The sequence below is a fragment of the Nannospalax galili genome, unplaced genomic scaffold (assembly GCF_000622305.1).
Source record: "Nannospalax galili isolate Female #2095 unplaced genomic scaffold, S.galili_v1.0 scaffold346, whole genome shotgun sequence".
Classification (NCBI taxonomy): Eukaryota; Metazoa; Chordata; class Mammalia; order Rodentia; family Spalacidae; genus Nannospalax; species Nannospalax galili.
In genome coordinates this window covers 5069118-5079154 of record NW_008357637.1, presented here as the reverse complement: position 1 = coordinate 5079154, position 10037 = coordinate 5069118, and the positions used below count along the sequence as shown (strand labels likewise).

Below are 10037 nucleotides of genomic sequence, written 5' to 3'. Positions count from 1 at the left end.
TTTCAGGTTTCATATTCAGGTTTCTTTGATCCATTTGGAGTTGACTTTTGTGCAGGGAGAAAGATAAGGGTCAAGCTTCATTTTTCTGCAGGTGGAGATCCAGTTTTGCCAGCACCATTGCCAGTTCTCTTTCCTCCATTGTGTTCTTAGCACCTTTGTCAAATATCAGGTGGCTGAAATTATACGAACTCATGTTTGGGTTTTCTATTGTTCCACTGATCTATGTGTCTGTTTTTGTGCCAGTACCATGCTGTTTATGTAACTATAGTCCTGTAATATAATCTGAGATCTGGTATGGTGATCCCCCCAATTCATACACATGTATAAAGCATTCTTATTGCATGTATCCCACACCCTCTTTATCCCCCTCCCACTGAGTCTTCCCAACATGTTTGCCTCCTTCTTTCATGGCAGAGAGAGAGAGAGAGAGAGAGAGAGAGAGAGAGAGAGAGAATCCTACTGAGTTCAGAGTTGCTCATATGCGCATAGGTAGAGGAGTTATTTACTGGAACATGGGCAGCTATTAGTAGCTACACCACTGCAGAAAATGACTCGCCCTTCCCTCATAGCCATTAGCCAATGGATCCTCAGGGAGGGCTGAGGCCTTGTGAGTCCCTCCGTATTCCATAATAGAATGTTGATGGGCCCAGTCTTGCATAGGCCTTGTGTAAGTAACCAAAGCTGCTGTGATTTCATAAGTACAATGGTTGTGCCATGCCCAGCAGACAACACTTTACAACCCTCCTCCCCATCCTCTGGCTCTTATATTCTTAACAGGCCCTCTTGTGTGATATTCCTTCAGCCTTGGAGGGGGTGATACAGATGTCCCATCTAGGGCTGACCACTCAAAAGCCATTTATTCTCAACACTTTGACCAGTTATGATGAAGGCTGAAAGTAGCACTAATTCTGTGAATATAAATTAAAATTTAGCAGTTTGACAACATGAGCATTTAGCAAAACAATAGCAGTAAGTTCCCCTCTTAAGGGATATGACCTCCTCAACCACGAGCTTTTGTCGAGGTTTATAGTACCAAGCAAGAATTCCCTCCTGTGGAGCAGGCCTTAAAAAGCTCTTGGTTACCGTCATAACACTCATGCCACTATTGCACCAGTGGGCACATCATGCCTAGCAGATCAGTATTATAGTATACAGGATCCACAGATGGGTAAGGATGATGACTATTCTCACCTGGCAGCCTGCATAGCACCTTTCAGCACTATGAAAGCTAGCCAACAGGAAGGAAATTTCCAGTTCAGTTTCAGCAGGATTTCTCCATATCTGGCAATAAAAATGTGTGGAGCCTTAAGCAATAGGATCTTACCATTCAGTTCTGGTGGGCACTCAAGAGCAATGGCAACAGCCTGTGTTGTTTGGGGGGCCTCCAGGGTCTTCTTGATCAACAACTCAGAGATGAATCCTATATCTAGCACTGGGATTTTCAGTTCATTCATCAATAACCCATGATTTCTGAGAGCTACATTATCCATCCATGTAAGACATTCCATTCACCTTTTAAAATTTTATTTTAATCAGCTTACAGAGTAGTAAGTTTCCTTATAATTTTTCATCTCTCTTAAATTTCTGCTAACCCTCCCCACTCCCTCTTCTTTTCCTTCCTTCCCTCCCTCCCTCCCTCCTTCCTTCCTTTGTTTGGGTTACTGGGGATTGCATATTCTACTACCCAGCTACAGTCACAGATCCTTATTTTATTTTGAGATGGCCATGAATCTATGATCCTCCTGCCTCAGGCTCTCAAGTCGCAGGAATTACCAACAAGTGCCACCACACCTGACTTGATTTCTTAAAAAAATCACTCCAGTGGATGAGAAGTGGCATTTCACTGTTTTTTTTTTTTGTTTTTTTTTTTTTTTACTGATATTTCCCTAATGCCTGGTGATGATGCACCTATAAACTTATTAGCCACTTGTAGATAGCCTTTGTTGGCCTGGAACATGCTGTGTAGACCAACTGGCCTTGAACTCACAGAGATCTGCCTCCTGAGTGCTGGGATTTAAGGTATGTGCCACAACACCCAGCCCCACCCAGATTTGTAAATCTTATTTGCAGAAACTTTTATTCAAGTATTTTATAAAATTTTGATTATTTTGTTGTATTGTTGTATAGCATTGGAGGGATTCTTTACATAGTCTAGATATTAGTCCTTTATCAGATATGCAAATATTTTCATACACCTGTTAAGTTGTATTTTCATTCTCTTGACAGTGTTCTTTATTATACAGGAGATTTAATTTTGCTAAAGTCCAATTCATCAGCTTTTTGTTACTTTTATCTGTGCTTTCAGTATGTTAACCAAGAAAGCACTGCCACATTCAATGTTATATTTTCTTCTGTTTTCTTCTAAGATCTATGGTTTTTAGATCTTACATTTAGGTCTTTGATTCATGTTGAATTAAGTTTTGTAATGATATCATGTAAAGGTTCAACTTCATGATTTTTCATGTGGATATCCAGTTTTTCTAGCACCATTTGTTGAAAGGAAGGTACATGTTTTTATTTAAGAACAGTTGGGGGCTGGAGAAATGGCTTAGTGGATAACAGCACTAGCTGTTCTTGTAGAAGACCCAGGGGTTCCAACTCCAGCACCCACATGGCAGCTAACAACTGTTTGTAACTTCAGTTTCAGGGGATCCGACATCCTCTTCTGTCCTCCTCAGGTACTGCACGACACTGGTGCACTTACATGCAGGCATAACACTCATACACATGAAAAATAAAAAAAAATACATTTAAAAAAAAAAAGAAGAAAGAAAGAAAAGTTCAGCACTTGGGAGGCAGAGGCAGGCGGATCTCTGTGAGTTCGAGGCCAGCCTGGTCCACATAGCTCCAGGACAGCTGAGGCTACAGGGAGACTTGTCTCAAAAAGACCAAAAAAAAAAAAAAAAAGGGGGAAAGTTAAAGTATGTTCACATACTTTCATGTAAAAACATGAAATATCCAGGGCCAGCAAGATGTCTCAGTGAGTAAAGGCATTGCTGCCAAGCCTGATGGCCAGAGTTCAAACCTTGGTACCTACAGTGGAGGGAGAGAACCAAATGTCACAGATTGTCCTTTGACCTCCATTAATACAGTATGGTGCATGCATGAGTGCGTGCGCACACATACACACACACACACACACACACACACACACACACACACACACATACACACACACAAACATACCAAATAAAATGTGATAAAATTTCTCAAACATGGCGTATCCAGAAAGATACACACTAAACAATAAGGACTGTGTTTGATAAAAACAAAACAATTACCAAACAACAGGATACACAAGAGCTATGGTTTGGGGGCTGGAGAGGTGGTTCAGCAGTTAAGAACACTGGCAGCTCTTACAGAGGATCCAAGTTTGGTTCCCAGCACCCACACAGTGGCTTACAACCATCTCTAACTCCAGCTCCCACATCCTCTTCTGGCCTCCCCAGGCATGTATGTGATGCACAGGTATACATGCAGGTAAAAACATTCATATGCATAAGATAAAAAATAAAATCTTTTTTTTTGAAAAAGGAACTATGGCTGGGCATTGTGGTACAGGCCTTTAATCCCCACACTTGGGAGGCAGAGACTGGCAGTTCTCTGTGAAATTGAGGCCAGCCTAGTCTCCACAGAGAGTTCCAGGTCAGCTGTGGCTACAGGGACACCTGCCTCAGAAAGACCAAATAAATAAATAAATAAATAAATAAATAAATAAATAAATAGCTATGGTTTTTACTATGCCTAATTTCATACTATTTACATTATTTATAAGTCTATATTTCTGTATTATGCAGTTTTTAAAAATATTTTATTTATTATTTTTATTTTATGTGTATGAGTATATTGCCTGTATGCATGTGAATGGACCCATGTCATGCAATGCAGCAGAGGTCAGAAGGCTTTGGATTCCCCTAGAACTGGAGCTAAGGACGGTTTGTAGCCGCCATGTGGGTGCTGGGAATCGAACCCGGGTCCTCTGCAAGAGCAGTCAGTGCTCTTAACCGCTGAGCCATCTCTGAGCCAGCCCTACTTATGCAATTTTTACAAAGAAGACAATTTTGCTTTTTTTCAAGAGAAGTTGGTCAGATGTCAAAGCATGAGCCAATGGGGCCAAGAGGGCCAAGAGTCAATATTTTGGCAGGCTAAAGATCCAAATTAAATAGAAACACTGCTGTAGTGTGAAAGGAATTGGTTCTGGCAACAGCAAACAGAGACTGTAAAGAAAGTTTTGTCTTAATTCTAACCCTTTACGCTCCTATAATCCTCCATTCCCATACACTCTTCAGCATTTGCACAGCACATGTTTTCCTTATATCCACATGAGGTAGCTGAAGACTCAGAGGTCCCTGTGAATTTTCCTAGAGCAAAGCAGCAAGAATTACAATGAGTCTCTCATGCAAAGGTTGGATGGTTGCTCAGAGGATGAAAACTGAATCATTTTAATCAGAAGTTAAAAGCACTTGCTGCTCTGGGGGCTGGAGAGATGGCTCAGCAGTTAAGAGCACTGACTGCTCTTGCAGAGGACTCGGGTTCGATTCCCAGCACCCACATCACAGCTACGAACTATCCTTAACTCCAGTTCCAGGGGAATCAAAAACCCTCTTCTGACCTACACGGCATTGCACAACCTGGGTCCACTCACATACATGCAGGCAATACACTAATACACATAAAATAAAAATAATAAAAATAAAAAATAAAGCACTTGCTCTTGCAGAGGGCCAAGTTCAATTCCCAGCATCCACATTAGATGGCTCACCTCTGCCAGAGGGATTCAATGCCTCTGGCCTTCATGGGCACCTGCACTTATGTGCACATGCCTATACACAGACACATACAAGTACACATAATTGAAAAATAATTTTTAAAAACCAGTAGACTAATACTAGTAAACTATTAGCCTAAATAGAATGGCTTTAGTGGAGGAAGAGTTTACTCTCACCTGTGAAGTCCCTTTGGCTATACAAGGTGACACATTCACAGGCTCTGAGGATTAGGACATGGACATCTAACAGAGGATGTAGAGCTAGAACAATATTCTACTTACCAAAAGTACCTTTCTTGCTGAACACAGTGGTTCATACGTGTAATCCCAGCAGCAGGGAGGCAGAGCAGCCTTTTTATGGAGGAAGAAACTATCAAGCTCTGAACTTCTCATAGCTGATCCTTCCCTCCCAGTTCATTACCTAAAGTTCTATGAGCTGGTGTAGAAGAAATATAAATGGGTTTTTATTAGCCAAGAGCTTTGAAAGATACTAAAGAAATGGGATAAGCAGAAGGATTTGATTAAAGTTAATTCTTGAGAAGTTAAGAATGCTAGGATGGGTGGTGAGAGTGATGGCTGGACAGTAAAGAGCACTTCCTGTTCCTGCAGAGGACTGAGTTCAGTTTCCAGCACCCAGGTCCAGCGGCTCACTACTGCCTGTAATTCCAGCTCCAGGGGATCTGATGCCTTCTTCTGAATACCTTAAGCACCTGCACTCACATGTACGTGCACACACACACACACACACACACACACACACACACACACACTCATACACATACATAATTAAAAATAAACATTTTTAAAACTGCTAGAATCTGGACTGGAGAGTAGCTCAGCAGTTAAAAGCACTGGCTGCTCTTGCAGAGGACCCAGGTTCGATTGCCAGCACCCACAAGGTGGCTAACAACTGTCTATAACTCCAGTTCCAGGGGAATCTGATGTCTTCTTCTGGTCTCTGTGGGTATTGTACAGCATGAGTGCACTTATACACATGCAGGCAATACACTTATACACATAGAATAAAAAATCGTTATTCTAAAAACAGCTAGAATCTTAAGAAAAGTGTATAGACAGGGTACCATTATCTCAGTAAAGTTTTGAGAAAGTTGGATTTCCTTCTTGATGTCTGAATTGTTGCATTTTATGTTCCCTTGGTTAACCAAAGAATGAGCAGACCAGAAAAAAAGTAAGCTCTAACAATAAATCCCTCTATCTAGAGTAGAGGGCATTAAACTCTTGAGTTGGGCAATGGTTGGGAAAGAGGTAAACAAAAGCATAGACAGCATAGTGTACCTGTTGGAGAATAAAATAGGAGAATTAAGTAATTTAATTGGTCATTTAAAACATTAAAATTAATCAAATATAAGTCTAATGTAAACACCAAGTTTTTTTTAACCAATTGAAGTTTTGTTTTTTGACTATTGGCTTGATTGTTTGGGGGGGATTGTCTTAGTTTAGTTTGGTTTGGTTTTTTGAGACAGGGTCTCATCATGTTACCGAGCTTACCTTCAACTTGATAGTCTCAAGTGATTCTCCTGTCTCAACCTCTCAAATAGCTGGGATGACACATGTAGGACACCGTGTCCTATGATTTGAAGACTTTTTTTAAAAGATAAAATAGGAAGAAGGCCCTCAGAAGATTTCACTGATCCTGTACAGATCCACTCATGCTGGGCTCTCCTCGTGCTGCTTTGCTGACACAAGTTCTCCAGTACAAGTTGAAAAGACTCCCTTCAGTGTCCAAGGACAGACACACTCTGACCAAAGAACAACCTGAAACAACTGATAGAATTTGCAACTAAATAACATGTGGTCACCATGAACACACAGTCATTCTCTTCAGATTGGATTTGATGGAGCGAAAATACGACCTGATAAATCTTTTTTCAGTGTATGGCTTTGCAAATTGGACTGTTCTTACCTTAAAGGAAGAATCAGATCCTCTAAAATCAAAGCCTTTAACTATTTCAATATTTTTCTTTGCTTTCTCATAGTTATTGATGTTAAATGTTCATCTGACCATATTTTCTACTTCAAGTCTTTGTTTTTCTTTTTTTTTAACATTTAAAACTTTCATCTTGTGATAGAGTGCTTTGGCTAGGTTGTGCACAACTCTAGGTTTGATCCCCAGTACTGAAAAGAAGAAACTTGTTTTTACCCAATTCAGATCAAGGAAGGTGATTTCTGCAAAGCCCTAATTTAACATGTAAACAAACCCTGATAATTCCACTTACAGACCCTATTCGGAGGCTAATCACTGGCTAAAATCACTTGCTTCTCTTGCAGAGGACCAAGTTTGGTTTCCAGCACCCACATTACGTGGCTCACCCCTGCCAGAGGAATCCAATGCCTCTGGCCTTCATGGGCACCTGCACTTATGTGCAAATGCCTATACATAGACACATACAAGTACACATAATTGAAAAATAATTTTATAGCCAGGTGTGGTGGCGCACGCCTTTAATCCTAGCACTTGGGAGACAGAGGCAGGCAGATCTCTGTGAGTTCGAGGCCAGCCTGGTCTACATAGTGAGTTCCAGGCCAGCTGGGGCTACAGGGAGCCCCTGTCTCAAAAAGACCAAAAAAAAAAAAAAAAAAAAAAACAAAAAAAAAATATAAAAAAAGAAAAAAAAAAAAAAAAAAAAAAAAAAAAAAAAAAAGAAAAGAATTTTATAAAACCAATAGACTAATACCAGTAAACCATTTGCAAAAATAGAATGGTTTTAGTGAGGGAAGAACGTTTTACCTCTGAAAACTACTCTAAAATTAGTTTTAATGTTTTACTTTAATGTTTTTACCTTTATGCTCTACCTCTGAAAACTATACTAAAATTATTATATAGCCATCATTACTTTAAGTCAAGTTACCTGGCTCGGAGATGTGCCATAGGAAACTAGTCTAATTATCAAAGTGCATAGATCAGAAATTCTTAAGAAGGTGAGACGGGAAGTGAAAAGTGTGATATTATCCATGCAATGGGATAATTGATTTAAATTAGTATTGGGAAAAGATGCCAACAAAAGCATGGTTAGTGCTGCGTAAGCGTATTACTCCTTCACAGGGACATAATCATCCAGAAGTGGAGTCAAAATGAGCAGTAATCAGCATAGTGCATTTGCACAGCAGGGGAACCTAGAATTCCTTAATTTATAGAGCAGCCTCATAAAGCACATAGCCTGGGGCTGGAGAGATGGCTCAGCAGTTAAGAACACTGGTTGTTCTTGCAGAAGACCCGGGTTTGAATCCCAGCACCCACATGGCAGCTAACAACTGTCCGTAACTCCAGTCCCAGGGGATCTGACGGCCTCTTCTGACCTCTGCAGGATTGCGTGACATGGGTACACTTACCAATATGCAGGCAATACACGCATACACATAAAATAAAAATAATAAATAAAATTAAAAAAAATAAATAATTAAGCACATAGCCTTAGGGCTAGCAATGTGGCCCATAAATATCTCCCTGGGTCTAATGTAGCAACAAAATTTGAAAGAGCTCTCTTGGTTGCTGTGTCAGTGTTATAAAATTTCTTATCTCTTAGGCAGATGCTGAATATCTATCTGGGCCCACTTAAAAAAAAAATAGATGGTCTTACTTTCCTGAAGGAGAATATGGACTTATATTAACAAATGATTTTCTTTTAAAAACACTGAAATTCATGTAAAAGCTTCCCGTATACAAAACAATACCAGCCAACATACAGATAAGAAGCATACACACATATACACAGCACATGATGTTTCCAAACAGGGATAGCCTACCCACATATAGATAATTTGAATATAACTTGAAGAATACTGAATAGAGCTACTGCCTAAAGTATATGCAAGTCCATCACCAAGAATTGGAATTAAGCATTCTGTCATGCTTATCTTTGGTTTGATTAATGGAAGAATAACAAAGGTGGGAATATTAAAAAAAGTTATCAGTGATTGCGAATTATTAAAACATGCCTTACATAATGGTTTTACATGTTTAAGTGAACAAAGTTTACTATAACATATCAAATAATACAAATATGTGGAAACAAAAAGTTAACAATTTCTTCCTTCTCAGCTTTATTACTCAATAACTTATTGATTATACAAATTAATTGATTACTGAGCTGACCATTTTCTAGACTACAAGAATACTGCAATAAGAAGACAGAATCCCTGTCCTCAAGGACCAACATTCTATGAGAACCAAAAAGTAAACAATAAATAAAAGATGAAGAAGGGCGGAGAGATGGCTCAGAGCTTCCTGCTCTACTAGAGGACCTGATTTTGGTTCCCAGCACCCATGTCTGGTGGCTGAAAATCACCTGTAACTCCAGGTCCAGGAGAGCGAATGCCCTCTTCTGACCTCCTTGGACACGTGCATTCAAGCAGCAGACACACATACATACACAAAAAGAAAAATTTAAAAATTAATATTTTTTTAAAAAGATAGGTAAAATATTCAGGAAGCCTCTTCTAAGAGCTAACATTTGAGCAACGACCTGAATAAAGTGAAGAAAGGAGCTAAGTACCTGTCAGGGGGAAGGTGTCAGAAGGAACCACAAGTACAGCTTGTGCTTAGCATCTCTGAGAAGCAGCAAGAAGGTTAGGTGCAGCAAGCAGGATGAACAAGGAAAGGCCTTCTTATCCCTTTCTTAAAGCTCTGTACTCTCCCGTAGGGCTGCCAAGCAAGTATAGTTCAATTCATTCATTCCATTTATTCTCAATTTTTAGTGACTCAAAAATATTTACTTTTGTGAATGATTTCCACAATTCCAAATTCAAATGTACAGTGCAATATTCAAAAAGTTAAGCTTCTATTCTTGTTTCTTCCACTCTATTCCTTCCATCCTTGAGCACTATGAACCTCATAGCAGTTCACCTTAATCCTTGTCTACAGAGCAAGTTTCAGGCCAACCTGGGATACAAGAGATCCTGTCCAGAAAAAAAGAGAAGGGGAAGGGAAGGGAGGGGAAGAAGAAAGGGATTGAGAGTGTGTGAGAGAGTGTGTGTTCGGGTGGGGATGTAGAGAAACTGAAAACCTTGGATTTACTGTTGTAAAATGTAAAATGGTAGAGTCATTGTGAAAAACATACAGCAATTTCTCAAAAAGTTAAAAAGAGAATTCGTATGGTCCAGCAGTTTTACTTTTAGATATATGCCCAAAAGAACTGAAAGTAGAGACTCAAACAGGTATTTCTACACCCGTGTTCATGGCAGCACTATTCACAAGAGCTAATGGATACCCACGTATCCATTACCAATGAATGGACAAGCAAAATGCGAT

The 10037-nt window shown here is 39.7% G+C and overlaps 1 long non-coding RNA gene across 3 annotated transcripts in view; it reads right to left on the bottom strand.

The window, feature by feature from the left end:
- Positions 1-2896: 2896 nt before the first annotated feature.
- Positions 2897-10037, bottom strand: part of LOC103751765 — an 8632-nt gene continuing 1491 nt past the window's right edge. For all 3 annotated transcript variants that reach the window (XR_003847336.1, XR_608040.3, XR_003847335.1), the window contains exons 2-4: positions 6278-6553; positions 5051-5204; positions 2897-3033 (exon numbers count right to left, since the gene is read on the bottom strand). This is a non-coding gene — a long non-coding RNA (uncharacterized LOC103751765). The remainder of the gene's footprint in view (positions 3034-5050; positions 5205-6277; positions 6554-10037) is intronic.